At 37.3% G+C, this 18789-nt stretch overlaps 1 protein-coding gene across 10 annotated transcripts in view; it reads right to left on the minus strand.

Moving 5' to 3' along the window:
* map2 (microtubule-associated protein 2) overlaps nucleotides 1–18789 on the minus strand; it is a 119545-nt gene that overhangs the window by 84192 nt on the left and 16564 nt on the right. For all 10 annotated transcript variants that reach the window (XM_080290613.1, XM_080290614.1, XM_080290616.1 and 7 more), the window contains exon 2: nucleotides 6482–6534. The gene's annotated coding sequence lies outside the window, so the exon portion shown is untranslated. The remainder of the gene's footprint in view (nucleotides 1–6481; nucleotides 6535–18789) is intronic.

An 18789-nucleotide genomic window follows, 5' to 3' on the forward strand; every position in this document is an offset into this window, starting at 1 on the left:
GTGTAAGAATGACCGCTCTAGCCCCTATGGTTAGGAAATTATGGTCATTTGTTTGAGGGGAATCCTCACTATGTGAAATAAACTGAAAGAAGCAGGTCTATGTCTCTGTGCTGCGTGTGTAAAAAGATGCACCTGTTTTGGCGGGAAAACGTAAACAGCCTCTCTGATTGGTGGATTCAAATTCAGCAGCTCCCAGGCTGACCTAGAAACTTAGTCCTCTCTCCCTGTGTGTGTGTGTGTGTGTGTGTGTGTGTGTGTGTGTGTGTGTGTGTGTGTGTGTGTGTGTGTGTGTGTGTGTTTAGTGGGAGAGAGAGGACCCTGCCCTTATTTGACAGCATATCATTGTAGGATTTAAATTGAACATAGTTAGACTGGTTGACTGGATTAGAGCCTGTGTTTGTGTGTCCCTCTGTGCATTTGTGTTTCAATAAGTTATTACTATTCTGCTAAATCATAGTATTTCTGGTACTTTTCGGTACTTGTGCTAAATACAGTATTTCTGCTAAATTATAGTATTTCTGCTTTTTATAGGATTTGTGCCTAACATAGTATTTCTGCTAAATTATACTATTTCTGCTTTTTATAGGATTTGTGCTTAACATAGTATTTCTGCTAAATTATAGTATTTCTGCTTTTTATACTATTTGTTCTAAATTATAGTATTTCTGCTTTTTATAGGATTTGTGCTTAATATAGTATTTCTGCTAAATTATAGTTTTTCTTCTTTTTATAATATTTGTGCTAAAACATAGTATTTCTACTAAATGTAGTATTTATGCTTAATAATAGTATTTCTATATATTTCTGCCAGGTCCCCAGGCAGCCAATCCTCTGTGAGGACTGAGACATTCAAATTTTCAAATCAGGGCCTGCACAGTTTCCCAGCCAATCAAATAAGTGTCCTGAGGCATTCAAATTTGCATATTGGGGCCTTCGTGGCTTCTAAGCCAGCCAATCATATCTGAGGGCTGAGGAATTCAAACCCACAAATCAGGGCCTGCACGGCTTCCCAGCCAGCCAATCACATATGTGGTCTCAGGCATTCAAATTTGCATATTGGGGAATTCGTGGCTTCTAAGTCAACAAGTCATCCATGTCATATATCTCTAAAAATTCATATTTTAATATTAAATTGTCAACACTTGAAGATTCCCCCATCTCTTCTGAACAAAACGGTGTAAGAATGACCGTTCTAGCCCCTACGGTTAGGAAATTACGGTCATTTGTTTGAGGGGAGTCGTCACTATGAGAAATAGACTGCAAAAATCCTGTGTCTCTCTGTGCTGCTGCGTGTGTAAACAGATGCACCTGTTTTGGTGGGGAAAAGTGCACAGCCTCTCTGATTGGTGGATTCAAATTCACCAGCTCCCAGGCTGACCTAGAAACTTACTTCTCTCTCCCTGTGTGTGTGTGTGTGTGTGTGTGTGACAGAGAGAGAGAGAGAGAGAGAGAGAGAGAGAGAGAAAGGCTTTTAATGGGATGATCTCATTCTAAGATTTAAATTCAATATATTTAGACTGGCTGACTGAATTGGATCTTGTGTGTGGGTCTCTCTGTGCATGTGTGTTTCATCATGTCTACATATTTGTGATTGTGTGGCTGTAATTAATTTTTTTGCAGATTTTTGTCATTTAACAAGTATATTTGAGGGACCCTCAGCATGTTCAGCATTTTTTCAGCTGTCCATTTTGCTTTTCCAATTTTTCTGTTTAACTTATTACTATTGTGCTAAATCAAACTATTTCTGCTATTTTATAAGATTTGTGCTTAATATACTATTTCTGCTTTTATAGGATTTGTGCTTAATATAGTATTTCTTCTAAATGTAGTATTTATGCTTAATCATACTATTTCTGCTTTTCATAGTATTTGTGCTTAATATAGTATTTCTGCTAAATTTAGGATTTCTGATTAATTATAGTTTTTCTACTAAATCATAGTACAGTATTTCTGCTTTTTATGGGATTTGTGCTAAAACAAAGTATTTCTACTAAATGTAGTTTTTGTGCTTAATCATACCATTTCTGCTTTTTATAGGATTTGTGCTTAATATAGTATTTCTGCTAAATTATAGTATTTCTGCCAAATTATAATATTTGTGCTAAAACATAGTCTCAATTTAAAATTACAATATTCATAGTTCATCACAGTGTCTCTGGTAAATCACAATATTTCTGCTCTGTTGTACTATTTTTCTAAATCATAGTGTTTCTGTAATGTTTAAGTATTTTTGGCTAAATATATTCTTTCTGTTATCTTATACTATTTCTCCTAAATTCTTGTATTTTTGAGAAGTTATCATGTTTCTGGTAAGTTACAATATTTCTGCTAAATTCTGCTATGCTATTGTATTTCTGCCAAGTATTATGTTTCCTCTAAGATATTGCAGTTCTGCTAAGTTATTCCATTTTAGCAAACTTCTTTTGCTTCTGCAAAGTTTTTACAATTTCTGCAACTTTTCAGCTTTTTCAGCTACTTTTTGCATACAGCTTCAGCTTTAAAGCATCCACACTGCATTTTCGCAGGAAATGCAAATTTTTCTAGTTAAATATGAGTCTCACTGGTGTGTTGTCAGTAAGGAGAAAACTGCTTAGAGCAAAGGTTCACAAGTTTGTTACATACAGTGGTTTTATGCTTTAAATGTCCTGGTTTTTACAAATGTGACTGCATTGTAGGTTCAATTTTACACAGACAAAAAAAAAAAAAAAAAAGCAATTTCCCACTAATGTATATTCAATAGCCCACAATAACAAGGTGCATGGTACAAAGTAGAATAACAACTTTTAAAAATCCGGGATGAGGATTATGTTTAGGCTCTCTCTGTATGTGGCATCATTTATCCTTCTCTTAATATCCACGGGTTTCTTTGGTCAGTGGGCAGCAGTCCTACCAAGGTGGTTCACATAATGCCGGTTTTGTTGGATAGCAAATGTAAAACATATTTTCACTTTGGCATCATGGGTTATGGATGGGAAAGTTAATCTTTTTAAAAAATGAAATCAACTCAATAACACATCAAGGCTCGCAAAATTTCAAAATCTCTGGTAGCCCTTCGGGAAGGCATTCTTCAGTTTTTGGTAGCCCAAAATAAATTTAAGTAGCCCGAATAAAGAAGAAAGCAATTTTTTTTAATGTTTTGTTTCCATTACAATATAATATTGTAATGGAAACAAAAATTAATCAAAAAAATTGTTAAAATAAAAATCACAACAACTGTATAAAAATTACAATCATCAACTCAAATACTTGGTTCAAATGGAACAGAGATTTCTATTAACTTGTAAGAACTGTGTAGAACATGAATCAGTCTGTGTCAGATCCTGAATCTGAAATTTCCACTGAAGTCACGGGTAAGAAGTAAGTGAAACCAAGGCCATTTGCTTTTTGAAGTTTGCAAAGACTGCTAAATTTTGCCAATGGTTGTTCACTCTTTGCAATATAGCACGCTGTTCTAAACAGCTTTTTCAGGAGTTCTTGTTGTGCTTGGTTTATTTTTAGTATGTTTTTTGCAATTGCTGTTTGTTCTGGGAAAGATACTGCAGACTGGGCAATAATACATTTCTTGCATTTCTCATGGGTTGTAATGGGGTCTTTCTTAAAATTACTAGTCCCAGTAACAAAGGCGGTTGTCGACTCAGAAATCAAATGAAACTCACAACACACCTGGCAGAACATCATGTTATTTAGCTTGTCATATTCCAGCCACAGAAATTCTTTTGTCCATGAAACCAAAAAAAGCTGCGCTTTGTTTTTGCCTCATAGTCTGATTTGTCATAACTTTTCCGTTTTGTGGTAAGCTTTTCTTTGGCTGCCCCTTCTTCACCCTGACCTGTCTTATTTGGCTGAGCAGAACTAAAATACCAGCGTAAATCCTGCTGCTTTTATACACGTACTTACATAACGGTCAGCGATTCTTTGCGCACTCAACCTCTCACATGTTTAAGCTTGCTGCGAGAGATTTCACTTGTCATGTTTGAATAGTAAGCTAATGAGTGATAAGACGATGTCAGAGGAATTGGTGCGCAATTAATCGTCACTCACCAATCAGTGCTGCTGCTCTCTACACACCTTTCGCGCAATCACAAAATGAAAGTGAAAGCAAAAAACAAGCGCAAATTCAAACGCGATTTCAATATGTCACATATTGACAGTGGCTCACCGATGCCAATGACATAATTACTCAGCTACATTGGCGAAAGAATGCAAAAGCATAGACATATATTTTCCTTCCTATGATAGCCCGACGGGCAGGGCTGAGTTAGTTTTTGGTAGCCCGACTGGAAAAATCGCTAGCCCCGGGACGTTGGGCTAGCGATTTTGCGAGCCCTGCAAATAAAGTGTTCAAAAACAGAAGAGGCCTGAATGCTGTAATTTCACTATATTTGACAGGGTGGCAGTAACCGACTGATGACCAGTGACAACAAAGACTCTGTTTGTGTAACATTTAAAAAAAAACAACTATGTCATCTTTTTCAGTTGTATTTTTTCCTAATATCTTTGAAACTGATTCAAAATACATCAATTTAACTTCAAGACACACTGCATAAGAACACTTTGATGTTTGATCATTTGATAACAGTTATCTAGCATTTTTTTTTATTTTAAAAAACCTTTATTTGCTGGTTGTCTTGAACTGACAGTGATGATAAGCCTTGAGCAAAGCGAGTTATTGCTCTTAGTATCTGGCATGACAGTGTCTTGTTGGTGTGCTGGTAGTCTTTAGCTGCCAAACATAGGGCAGTGTAAAAAAAATACATGTTAGTACATCCAGTAGTGTGAGCTACACTTGTTTGTGCTTGTCATGTTCTTGGTCCTAGAGCATAGCCTCTAAGATGAAGAAAACAGAAGTAATCATAGACAACGAACTGCAGTGAATTGAAAGAGCACTAAAAACATGTTTAAAACGATGAAAATCACTGAGCACTGTTCAGTACAGCCAATGTTTTCTGGAATTTGGACTCCACTATAGTTCTCTATGTTTAACCAATTAGCAAACTATGAATTAGTGAATTTTAATGCATATTTTAAGTTTACAATTTTGAAAGAAATAATGTAAATAATTTTTAAAACTAATAAAACCCCCAAACATTTATTTTGAATACCTATTTAGCCAAAATACTTGAAAATTTTGGCAAAAATTTGGATTAAAAATTTAATAATTTCTTTAAGAAATTACTTCTCTGCCATTGTTGCTATTGTTGTGTGATAGGGTCAAATTGTAGTATTGTATTGTAGTGTTAAATCATTAATCTCTGATATTGATGTGTTGCTTCTGAAATGTTAAATAGTCAAGTTGAAGCTAGTGAACAGCTGGGATATACAGTATGGAAGCTTCATTACACCACTGAAATAATTACTACATCAAAATGACTTCAATTATATATATATATATATATATATATATATATATATATATATATATATATATATATATATATATATATATATATATATATATATATATATATATATATATATACACACACACACACACACACACGCGCATTGTTTTTAAAATCACAAAGGAAAGCTGAAGTGTCTCTGGGACATGATAACTTGACGGACAAGCTGCGGAAGTGACAGAAAGTAAAACATGCAAAGGATTACACTGAGATTCGAAACAGACAGTGAAATGCAGGTGATGTGTGTCTATTTGATTCATGTTTGCTACTGTTAGCTTGTGATGTTTGCAGCTGTTTCATCACATCATTATCTCCCAAAAACACTTCCATTTTCTTTCATAATTTTTTTCTTTTGGCTTTTGCAGCATTTTTCTATTTACTTATTTTTTCCTAAGTAGTGCATTTGACCTCTCAGGGCCACCGTAGCTATACTGCTTCATCCAAAACTGGATAAAAAAGATAAAAGCTGAGGTTGGTGATTTCATCATTTATTTTTCTTCCAACTTTTCAATTAGTGGCATCCAATTGGATACCAGTTGACAACACTTGAAAGCAGAAGTAATTTTTGACAATCAGAGTGAATCTGCAGTGTCTTCATTAGTTGGGATAATGCACGTTTCCAATCTGCACATTAACCACGTGAAAGTCATACTGCCTGTCTGGGACCGTCTAGACATGTCCACACACACACACACACAAAGCACTAATCACACAGTTGTTTCAGGCACATGCTCTCAGACATACTGAACAAATGACAGATACACAATGCATGTTGTTATACTTTCACAGACTGCTGGATTCATCATAAAAACAATACCTTCACAAATTCAGGTACACATACACAAACAATTCCCCAGCATGACAAGGTGGCTCAAAAGGAGAAAGAAGTGAAACAAGAGAAAAACATTTGTTTTTTTCTGTTACTGGTCTGAAACAGCAATTGTGTCCATATGAAACAGGCACAGTGACGCAGCATCTTTGCAGCAACACCCAAAAGCATATGCGGTGGAGACAGAGAGGAAGAGACAGAGGCTGAGATGACAACACAAAGAGAAAGGGGGAGAGATTGAGAAGCTCACCTGGCTAGATGAAATGTTGTTCGAGGCTCACAAGAAAGGATAACATCCGAGACCTGAAAGGATGAGGGAGGATAAGGGGAAAGAACAGTAGTGGGGGGAGAAAAAGAGGGAGGAAGGGAGAGAGGGAGGAGGGAGATTAGATTAGGCTGCCAGTACTTTGGGTGTGCAGTGGCAGGTGGCACCTCCGTTAACACAAACACACACACACACCATCATCACTACATCTTAGGGACAGATGGAAAGGAAAGGGGAGAAGTATAGGTGAGAAAATTGCTGAGCCTGCACAGGAGTGAAAGAGATGAAAAGACAGTAAAAAAAACGAAGGCCCCATCAGGGTGTGTGTGCCTGTTGATGCCACATCTGCAGCCACAAAGACTAGCAGCTATGTCTGCCTCCCTGTTTTCTACTTCTTAAAGATACACACAACCTGCAGTTCCATTTGCAGACACACAAAAATTAGCTTTAGTCTGACATGCACAGTCCAAACATACCAGAACACCAGGACATTACAGGCTACTGTGGGTATCTTCGGAAAAGGGCAATGAGTTAAGAGCAATGAATAGCACTACGCTAGCAACAGACTGCATAAACCATCAGTATCAAAATACTTCCTACTAGTAGACAAAGATTGGCAGAAAATCCGATCTGTAATCCGATTACTATTGCAAAAAAAAAAAAAAAAAAAAAAAAAAAAAAGGTGATTAGATTACTGTTACTTTCCTGTAAAAATAATAAAACAAGATTTAAAAACAGATTTTTTCATTTGATTCAATTTTATATGATGGATTTTGCAGAAAAAATAGAATTGGGCTGAAAGGTTTGTTGTTTCATAACATATTTAGGTTGTTTATCATGTTTTTAAAAAGTAACTAAGTAATAAAGTAATGAATTACTTTTGAAAATAAGTAATCAGTAAAGTAACTGGATTACTTTTTGGAGAAGTAATTAGTAATTAGTAACTAATTACTATTTTCAAGTAACTTGACCAAAACTTCTAGTAGAAATACACTATGTTGTCAGAAATATGAAGAATGGGTCGCTCTCAGCTCAGTGAATTTCAACATCGAAACGTGATAGCAAGCCACCTGTCCAACAAGTGCAGTTGTGAAATTTCCTTGGTACTAAATATTCCACAGTCAATTGTTAGTGGTATTATAATAAACTGGAAGCAATCGGGAACAAAACCTCAGCCACAGAGTGGTAGGCCATGTAAGAGATCGACAACTTTCTACATCGAGTCCATCGCTAAAGACCTCCAAACTTCTTGAGATAATCTGAAGACTATATGAACAATGTGTAGAGAGCCATGGAATGAGTTTCCATGGCTGAGCAGCTACAATCAAGCCTTACATCGCCAAGTGCAATGCAAAGCGTTGGATGCAGTGGCGTAAAGCACCCCACCACTGGCCTCTAGAGCAGTGCAGATGGAGATCACACTTCCCATCTGGCAATCTGATAGACAAGTCTGTGTTTGGCAGTGCCAAGACAATGATATGTGTCTGACTCCATTGTTTATGTGTAAAGTTTGGTGGTGGGGGATTATGGTGTGGGGTTGTTCTTCAGGATTTAAGCTCGGCCCCTTAGTTCCAGTGAAGGTAACTCTTAATATTTCAGCATACCACGATATTTTCGACAATTTCATGTCTCCAACTTTGTGAGAAGAGTTTGGGGATGGGCTCTTCTCGTTCCAATATGACTGCACACCAGAGCACAAAGCAAGGTCAATAAAGACATCAATGAGCAAGTTTGGTGTGGAAGAAATTGACTGGCCTGCACAGAGTACTGACCTCAACCCCACAAAACACCAAACCATAAATGTGTTTCAGGAAGAATGGGCAAAAATTCCCATAAACAAAATCCTACACCTTGTGGAAAACCTCCCAAGAAGAGTTGAAGCCGTTATAGTTGCAAAGGGTGGGTCATCATCATATTAAACCCTGTAGATTAAGAACGGAATGTCATTTAAATTCCTATGTGTGAAGGCAGATAAGCGAATACTTTTTGAAATATAGTGTTTCAAATATTCTATCCCTTTTGATGAATTTTCTTTACAAATTGCTTCATTCTCATTAGTGATCTGGAAATAAGGTGTCAGAAGTCATTCATTTTATTTATTTTATAAAGTACTCTTGCAAACCATTTCCTTTCCTTGTCTTATCTTATTGCTGGAGCCCTACACGCTTAAATGATTATCAGCTATGATGCAGCTAAGTGAAATCTATTTTTAAGGTCAAATCATCACAGTTTCTGTGGTAAAAAGCATGTAAAATTATCGAAGAACATACATTTTTACAAACCCAGTCTCAAAATCACCTGACACCTAACTACCTGACATAATGAAGAGCAACATTAATGCCAGGAGGCAGTGGTGACAAGCTGTTAAGCAAAGATACTAAAAATCCTATCTTCTTGTGACCAAAATAAAGAATATGTATGGTAGAAGTATAATACTGCTGTACATTTGGAAAAACCATCAAACAGCTTTTTCCTTTCCACTTTAAACCCGCTTGCCATCCCTTAAAAGATGAGTATTTGGCTTAAAGCGCTGACTAAGTGTCTAATTGGAAAATAATGACTCAGCAACAGCCCTACCAAAGTCCCTTCATTGAATTCATCACGCTCCTGTTAACAGTCAGGGCAGTGAGCTGTAGAGAAAAAACTCATCTTAAAAACTTGCATTCTCATTCATCACGTCATTACATTAATTTCAGCCATTATATAATACTGCAAAGAAGCATCTCCAGAAACTCTATAATGTAAAGAAATGCTGTTTATGAATTCCCTGCTGCAGACTGTTCACAGGTTATCACGAATAACTTTGTACTGTCAGACATAGATTACACATCACTGATTCCTTCACTTCTGGAGTATTAAATCCATGTCCAGAAAAATTAAAAAGGGATCTTACTACCCACCCCCATACCTGAACTGGACCATCTCCAGACATCTGCTGTGCCACGATATTCTGCCCATGAATGGAACACAACTGGAAAAGGTTCAAAAGCTCCTGATTAACGTACGACAGTAAAAAGACGGCAGTGTTTATACTCTTGCCGCTGAATGGGCCGAAAGGGAGAATAGCTTTCAGGAGAAAGACCTTCATCAGAAGGATTCAGATATTTCTTAGAAAATTCCTTAGAAAATGCAGCTTTTGCACAAAACATATCCAGGAGTATTCCTGAATGAATTTCCAAATATGGCTGAGAGAGGGAAAAAACTATTCTACTCCCACATTTGGAGAATTCATATCCTTACTCCTAAAGTTTCAATCTAGTGTAGTCTTCCTTTCAACACCTTTTGGCATAAGCTCCCCTAAACAAGCTAAAGGTGCGATTCTATAACCATGTGCTTTGGCTCATGAGTCACTTGATACCTCAAACATAGAGGTGATGTTCAATGTAATATCCAAAAAAAATTTGACTGTTATTCATATCACAACAAAAAACAACCAGACAACAAAATATAAACAATACATGAAAATCAGCATTGCAGCAGATTTCAGTCACAAATTTAATCTACTGATTCATTTTCTTTTAGCTAATAGATTTTTTTTAAATTCTGAAAAACAATGTTTATATTTATCTCCCTCTTTTATGGAGATTATTTAATTACACCAATTCCAAAACTTACACCAATGACCCCCCCCCCCTTTTTTTTTTTTACTGTGCCCTAAAATACAGTTAAGTTCCTCTCTCTCACTCTCAGACTCAGAGACACACACATACATATGGTACATCAGTCCCTTAACTAATTAAAAGAGAATTCTCTGATGTTGTGCTTTTGCAATTGCGAATAATTCTTACCCCAGTGGCTGTAGAGCAACCATAAAGCTGCACCCACAGCAACAACTACGTGCTCTGGTATGTCCACTGAGGATCACTCAACTTTTGCAAAAACAAAGCTCCATGTCATTTGAATTTTATAATGTGTAGGTCAGTGTAATATTAGCAATTATGGAAGAAAATATGTGACTTTGCTATACTTCAAAAGTTAAAAAAAAATCTTTTCAGCATTAAAGATGAGTCTGGACTTCTTCATTTGTTTCCTTGCTGGTAGCTGTAGTTGCATTTGTATATGTGTGTGAGTATATTTCTGTGTTTACACAACGTTATTTTGTTACAATATACCATCTACTTGCCCACTTTGGCTGAAGTGGCTACGACATTTTTCGACATTAAGAGGCTGAGAAGAAATGTCACAGTTGTGTGCGTTAAATATAAGGCATTTCAATAGTTAGTGTAAATATCTGTGACCATTAAAAAATATTATTTACTGATTTGCCAAATCTGAAAGATGACTTTCAGACTGAAAGATGTGCCCAAGGACAACAGCTCAACATAAAGAGGAAGCTGGAGGTTTGAGAGACAACAAAAAGATGGAGATAGGCAGGGTTTTTTTTATAGCTAATCTCCCTTTTTTAATCAAAATTATGAATGTGTTAAAGCTGTCACGAAAACAGCTATGGCATGCCATTCTTAGTTATTCACTTGTACTTATAATGCTAACTTCTCAAATCCCTGTCATGCAGTAGGCGTGTCAGTCAAACCCGTCAGCCAGCATTTATTCAGTGTCTGCGCTTGTTTCACAGCTTTATCCAACTAATGCCAGTCTGCATCTGGTCACAAATGAAAGCTTAACAAACAACTTCTCATGAACACAACAGTCCCTTCCATTATCACACAGTCTCTGACTGAATTTCCATCATCATTTAAAACGCCCTGTAATCAGTCACAAGCAATAAGACTTAAATCGCTTCACTTTTTACCTTCAGTGGGAAATGGCTCCAACAAGCGTTCAAATTGTATTATTTCCCAAAGCAACACTTACAAATAAACCGTATGTAAAAGCATCATAACTGAATGTTGTGAAGCTGTATGACCTGCAAGACATCCAACTTCAGCATTTATTGGTGCCTTTTCTCTGTACCTTGGTTCAAGTTCCAGGTCAAAACCACAGTTTTATCAATTAAAAAACAAAGAAATGCACTGCAGGCTTCACCTGTAAGCTTCCTTTAAATGCTCCACTCTAAAGCAGACATTGTGTTTGTGTATGCTATGAGCTACAACCACAACAGGTTACTTGCAGGATGTGTGTTGGATCTGCCTGTGTGTGTGCTTTCAGAGGCCCAGAAAATCTCTCGTGGCCCAGGTGCAAAATAACTATGAATCACCATCACATCAAAACCGAGACAGCCAAACAGTCCCCAACAAAGGGAATTAGAAGTTGTCTTGGGGACTAAATTTAGCCAGTAACTCTGTAGCTGCCAAACATCATTTCCTTTTATTGGAACTGATGACAGGTATATTTCAGCCTGGAAGAAATGCCCACTTAGGACAAGTTAATTCCCTGAAAAGGAAGAAAAAAACAAAACAAAGGAATAAACTATGATGTGATGAGATTAGATTTAAGCAACAAAAAAAGAGAATACATGCAAATTTGATCTAGTTCTGGTTTGCATCTTCAAAATACCTGAATTGAGTTAACAGCTATTATAGGAGGACATCGACATCCTCAAGGTCTTTTTCTTCCTGTAAATGACAGGCAGTTTTGTTTATAGTGCATCATTTTGATGCATTATAAACAAAACCTGTACAACTGTCTGTGACCGTCCTCAACTGTAATGACAAATAACACAAAGATCACTACAGCCACCACTGATACTTCATTTATTACACCACAATCCCTGTAGCTTCATTTTCACTCAATCAATCTGGCTTGGTATCTAGTTAGTTACATCCCTAACTGTGTTGTGGTAAACATGGATTAATCTACCAAGTCAAAACTCCCATGCAAACAGACAGCTCCACTGATGGGAACAGACTCTGGTCTCTTAGAAAAGCGGCCAAAGCTCCTTATGCCAACAGGATATGCACACCAGGAGGCAGCAGGGCAAAGAAAGCAAGCATGTAATTGGGGTTAGCAAAAGGCCAGAGGGAACAGAGAAACAGAAAAAAGAAAAGACGGCAAATAAAACAATTATGCCATACATCTCTCCTCATTGTTGATTCCCTGTCATGTAACCAATGGGCCCAGTTTTTCTCCTCTCTGCTTGGACAAATTAAGTCAGAATGTCATGACGGGGAGGGGAAAAAAACAGTCACTTTTAACCAGCCGATACACTGACTGTCTATGTGACCGATGTAGTTTAAATTGTTAGGATCTTTGACCTTGATCTGACCTTAAAGCTGTCAGCAGAAATATGTGCTTAACTCCTTAGAAAATCCACAGTAGTTTAAGCCTTTCATAATCTAGTGTCCAACAATTAGTCAAGATAGTGTATTTATTTTAGACTAGGATATGAGAGCCAGTGTTATTCACACTCTACAGATTACTACAGACACGACTTTAACAAAGTCAGGTAGATGACGTGTCTACGAAAACTTTAAACTTCTTCTGTCCTATGGTGAAATAGGTCTTCTCTTTTTAGTTCTATGGTGAAAAAGGCAGACATATTCAACTCATAAAAGAGAGAGCACCTTCATGTAATCAGTACCAATGAGTAAAAGTACAGAGTCAGACGTGTTGCATTTTTACATTTGAGAATTAAGTCAATGTTTCACTTAAAAGTGGCTTATAAAACAGCCTTGATTGTGGAAAATAATCCTAATTAGTGATGTTTTTAAACACTAAATACAGAACTGTGACAGTCTTGTCTTGAGTCTTCATGGAATGACTTTCCATGGCTGAGTTTCCAAGTCTTGAGTCACCCATCATTTCTGTATATGTTGTTAGTGTACCCGTTTCCCATTTTCCTAATTTATTGAAACGTGCAAACAGAGATGGAAATACAGCATACGATACACCGAGTTTGCACAATTCAAACAAGCTTGAAAATCAATATTTGGTAGGACCAACTTTATTCTTCCATATATCCTGAACTCTCTTAGTTAAGCTTTCTTATTAAAGTAGTCTTCAGGAATAGTTTTCCATGCTTCCTGAAGAACATCTAAAGCTCGTCTTTGGAAGTTGGCTGCCTTTTATTCTATTCAAGGTTCAAGGTTCTTTACTTGTCACATGCATAGTTATACAAGTATAACACACAGTGAAATGTAGCCTGACACGCTCCTCGACATGTGCAAAACTTGGGGGGGGGTGTATTCCTCTATCAAGATGATCCCATACAGCTTCAATAATGTTGAGGTCAAGGCTCTGTGGAGGTCAATCCATGACTGATAGTCCATTCTATGTTTTTCTATCCAGGTACAGTTTTAGTGCATTGGCAGTATGTCTGGTGGTGACAAATGAAGGTGGTGACAACTGCGTTCCACATGGAATTGCATGTTGGATCAAAATCTGATGATACTTTTCTGCATTCATGATTCCATAAATTTGACATATTGACAACAATTGAAACCAAAAACTTTAAATCTTGATTTCTAACTCTGTAAGTCCTGTTGCTACAGATTTTCAGCTCAGGTCTTGAATAATATGGCATACCTCAGCTTTTCTAAGGCCTGCCACTTCTTTTTTGTCCTCCACTTGCCTGGTTTCCTCAAACTTTTAAGTACACACTATACACCAGCTATGCCAAGATAAAAACAAAAAGGGTTGTTGTCACTAGCAGTGTCACAAGCTGCTAGTAACAAAGTGCCTAAGGCAAGTTTTATTTACCCCTTGAGTTAGGGACATTTTTTATGCGTGAATGATTTATAGATTAATGTTAAGTGGCTTAACAAACAAATAATTCCTATGAAATTCTTATGGAAATGGTCAGGTACAAGGACTGGACTGAAAACAAGTGGAAAAGCAGCCAATGTTTAAAATGAAAGACCTTCAGAGAGCCTATTGCTTTACCACTTTACAAGAAACTCTGTCCCATTGAAAGCAAAATATAAAGAAATTACAGGTGACTCTGGACTTTTGCACAGTACTGTAGCTTATAACTTACACTATCGGTAACTTATACTTGATTTACTATCCCTCCATTACTGTGTTGTTCCTTTACCTTTAAAGGATGCTGTGTAGTCTATTTATTACATGTTGTCATGCATGAATATTCCCAGAAGTGCTGCCACATTTACCCCACCATTGTTTGTACTTTTTCCTTTCAGCATGTGCATGTCTGTTTCTCTGGGACCACTAAGATGTTGGAAAACATGAGGCACAGACATTCATCTGGTTGGGTCCTCGCAGGCCTCTGTGGTCTGTTTTGAATCCACATCAATGCACTGTGCTGGGTGGGGTTTGGAAGATGCTGATCCTGCTTTCTTCAGCTGGAGCAGGGACCATATTAAAAATGACCACTAACAGGCACTGTGATGATTGATTGAACAGGAAACATATTTGTTAATTGCAATAATTTGCTTAAGCAAAATTCTACTCATGCAAAAATGCTGTTTATTCTTGGTTAATGGCTTAAGAAACACATTCAAAATCTGGAAGACAATGCAGTATGACTTCATATTTATTGTGTCACATCTTTCATTGCACAGGGTTTAAAGTGAGGTCATGTTAATAACTGGTACAAAAAACCCATAAAATGTTCAACATTCTGCAATGAACATGATATAATGAAAATACTCCAGCAGTATGAACCAGCACTCTTTAACTGCTCTGCTGAGCAGCTTGGCCCCATCTGTAATTATATTTTTAATTTGTCATGTAGCCAGCAGAGGGTGCCAAAGCTAGGAAAACTGTACATTAACTCCTTTGGATAAAAACCCCACCCCAAGGAACTCAAGACCCTGACATCCCTGGAGGCAAAATTTATGGCTGAATGATGACTCAACACCTACTTCAGTTTGCCTATATGTCCAAAAAACATTAAGAGTGAATACGAGATCAATGCCAAGCTGTAAGTTTGCTTTAAAGGAGTGATGCTTTTTGAGCTCAGGTCATTTAACCTTGTAAAATAATTTAAATGACCTAATCAATTAGCAAAACAACACACAAAACAATACGCCAGATGAAGTGACAACAACTTTTACACAAATGTGTAAATGTGGTCACAGCACTGAATTCCAACAAGAAATTATTAATGGGACAAAATTAAGAGAATTAAGAGAATAAATACAGGCAAAGAGCCACCAGAAATTAGCTTTGTGTGAAGAAATTGCAAAAGGCATCAGTGATTAGAGCAGGGCGATATGACCAAAAATATTTTTCAGGATATACATTTGAAAATTTGTGATAACGATATAACTGACGATATAATTGACACTAGACAAACTACTTTATAACTCCACAACTTTATTAGTGCAAAAAAACAAAAACAAAACATCAATGTATTTTCAATTAAACAAGCTGTTTTTTTTATGTGCATTAAAGTTATATAAAAATTTAACAGCGCAAATGCAAATTCTTTGCTGACAGTTTAACCAAAAGGCATTTCCAGTGGAAATTGGCCGACATATCCTCAGCATAACCATGTATAATCTCCACAAAACTTAAAAAGAGGTTATACACACACAATATGGTAATATTATGTTGAAGCACAGTACGTATCCCTCCGCGAGGCTCCTGATTACGATAGCCGTAATGCTCCGACAATCCATCAAGCGGTGCGGCTTCATAGCTTAGCAAAGCCGTACTAAAACATTTGACAGATTTTCGAGCGCTGTGTACCACATAAAATCGTTTCGAGGTCAGTAAACACAACCAGAATTCATACATAAGGCACACGGGATTATATGGGGCACTGTCGATTTTCAGAAAAATCAAAGGATTGATTTTAAGTGTGCCGTATTTTCCAAAAAACACGGTAATAACGACGGCCCGCTAGCATGCTCTACCAAAAATAGTGCTTTGTTGTGTATCTGACGGACGAAAGCTAAACCAGTTCCACACCACTGACGTTGCAGCATTTTTACAAACCAATTCTGGTTCATCCGTTTCATTCAACGATCCGCTTTCGCCCTCCTCTTTCTCCGTCGCCGCCATGCTTTTTCCGTCATGTGCGTATGAAAACAAAGGTACTGCGCATGCACGTTTTACCCATATTCTATTGCAATATTTCATTTTCTTATCATTGCCCAACATTATACCGGTATTACCGTGAACGGTATGATATGGCCCAGCCCTGTTAGTGATATTATTATAAAATATGCACACTGCATTTAGTGCGAGTGTTTTAGAGAGCTAAAACATGTCGGACAAGTGGTTTCTCCAAAGTGAACCAAAATAACTTTTAATTTCCCCTTGAAAATGAAAACAGAAATCAGCTGGGGGATGAGAAAGAAGAAAAGCTTTTTTTTTCTACTCTAAATTATGGAAGTGAATTTCCTCTCCCCAACTCTTTTTTTTCCTTGTTCAGTGCAATTTACTGTGTATAAAAAGAAGAGAAGATACTAGCAATAACAAAGGGTTCACGCACAATAAAGAATAAATGACCTCGCTAAAATTAGATTTTTTTTCCTCTCCTTTTTCCTCTATTGACTAAACCCACTGCTGCCGAGACCTCATTTACCTCTTTCAACTCTGTGTTTCTGCGCTATTTCCCTGCGCTGAGACACCATATGTATTACGGAATAAAGTGCCTGCTCTGTCGGTGTCAGACACAGAGCTTCAGTTGGTGGTGCTCTTTACAAGAGAACAAGCGTTTTCACAGCTTCTTTAGGAGTTTGCGTGGGCTCCACTATAAACAGCACCAGTCAGTTACATTACCAATAAGCTAATGAACACTCCCCAGTCTCGCACAAACATATCACTACGCAAATACCTACAGTGCAACGCACTCCCAAACAGGTGCACCATGTGTGCATCGGGCACACATAGACCGCCTCCGGCTGTGCCCACTTGCTGCTGAGTGCAGGTGGATGCAGCTTTCATTTTCACTGCCACGGTAGAATTACTGCATGTGGCAAAACAATCTCATGATCAGCCTTCACATTTTTAAGAGTACCAGTGCTAATGGTTTGTTCAATAGTGAGTACTTTGATACAGTATGTGCACTGGCATTGTCAAGTCTGTGAGTGTGAATTTTACCAACTGCATGTGTGACATCGATGTGTGGAGATGTTTATATATACAGCAGTCCACAAAGAATTACTACAGTGCATTCATAGTTTTAAAATGAGTTTGGGAGATTTGGGAATTACATCCCAAAACACAACACCCGATAGTTAATCCATTATGATTAAGTAGAAGCTTGTGTGTGTTCTCTGCTGGTGAATGACGATACAGTACAGTATTTATAGCTGTGTCAGTGACCATATGGATAGCCAGATATGTCCTACAGTGGGTGACGCTTTTACTACATCAAGAAACAAAAAATGTGCTGGTTAATTTCTATATTTAACTGTTTTGAGGGTTCAGCAGCAGATGCAGTGACAAAATGCTTGAGACGACAGATTTCATTTTTATGACAAAGCTCTGTCGATCAAGTGTGAACCAACAAGAGACAGGGAGATTTGATGGACTCGCTTATACGGAGCTCTGGTGTAGCCTGCAAATGTTTTATCATGGCAACATGTGCGGTGTAGCATGTTAATAGGCCCATAATTGGAATACAAACATCCATGTTAAATGGATTTTTATAATCACCCAATGCATCTGAAACAGAAAGTCAAACAAAGACTGAGGTGTGCACAAGTAGCGTACATAACACTTAGAAAACGTACCTTCGTGGACAAAAGACATGTCCTGTGTAATTATAGCCTTAATATAATTTCTGTCCTCTGGCCTACATATATAAAAGATAATTTTAGCACTACGATATTATAGAGAACACTGTGCTAATACACTTGACTGTAGTCCAATGTTGTGCTTCGAGTAGCTAGAATGAAATGCCATATGGGTGCACTGCAAAGTCAATTCTACGGACTTCTCAGGCAGTGTGCAGAGTGTGTTTTTGAATATATCAGTATCACAGCGGAAACTATCAGGGGAGCAGTGAAACACTGAGCCACAGCAGGCAGCACCCCTACTACTGAATTAATAAACAACAGCAGGGAGAGAAAGCCCTGATCAAGTGCATGGGTCAAGATTTTCTTCAGCATTTACATTTTAACAGAGACTTGTGGACAGAGATGACTAATATCAACATCGTCTCATGTAAACAAGTGTAACATGCCACGCTAATTACACATATGTGGTTGTTATACTGCTTACTGAATGCAATTTTGTTTAAGGGAGAGATTAGTTTGTGACTCTAAATCCCTGTGAAAAATATTAAAATAATAGAACAAGCCTTATATGTAGGGGGAGAAAATCATTCTCATTCAGATTCGTAATGATTCCTCTTATTTACACTGATAAAACTACATTTTAAAAGACAAAATTCACTAGCATGGTCTCGCAAAAAGCAGGCAAGTCAGGAAATGGATGGCGTTGTAAAAAGGTATGACTGTGAGGTGAAAAAAGTTGAACCC

Source organism: Astatotilapia calliptera, chromosome 16 (genome assembly GCF_964374335.1).
Source record: "Astatotilapia calliptera chromosome 16, fAstCal68.1, whole genome shotgun sequence".
NCBI lineage: Eukaryota > Metazoa > Chordata > Actinopteri > Cichliformes > Cichlidae > Astatotilapia > Astatotilapia calliptera.